The following is a 369-nucleotide window of genomic DNA, read 5'->3' on the forward strand; positions in this document are numbered from 1 at the left end:
CGGGATTTTCAGGAAAGTCGCGGAATTCGTTCACAGCACTGTGTAAATTATGCTTTGTGCGTTCTAGCTGACACGGTCAGGAAATAATATTTTGTGTACATTATTGTTTAATTGTGTATATTTTAGGTTACCTGCAGTGCACGTGCATTTATAGATCGAATAAATGATAATTAATTTATGTGTTTTACTGATATCATCAAATCAAATCAGTAAAAAGCAATAATGATCAAGTAGTAAATATATAAATATATATTCTTAACTATTCATGACAACGAAAGTTATATTAAAGTAGCAAATGTTTATCTGCTTCGGCATGGTTTCACGATTTCTTGTGGACAATGAAAACATCATATATATATATATATATAT

The sequence above is a fragment of the Wasmannia auropunctata genome, unplaced genomic scaffold (assembly GCF_000956235.1).
Source record: "Wasmannia auropunctata unplaced genomic scaffold, wasmannia.A_1.0 LD336078.1, whole genome shotgun sequence".
Classification (NCBI taxonomy): domain Eukaryota; kingdom Metazoa; phylum Arthropoda; class Insecta; order Hymenoptera; family Formicidae; genus Wasmannia; species Wasmannia auropunctata.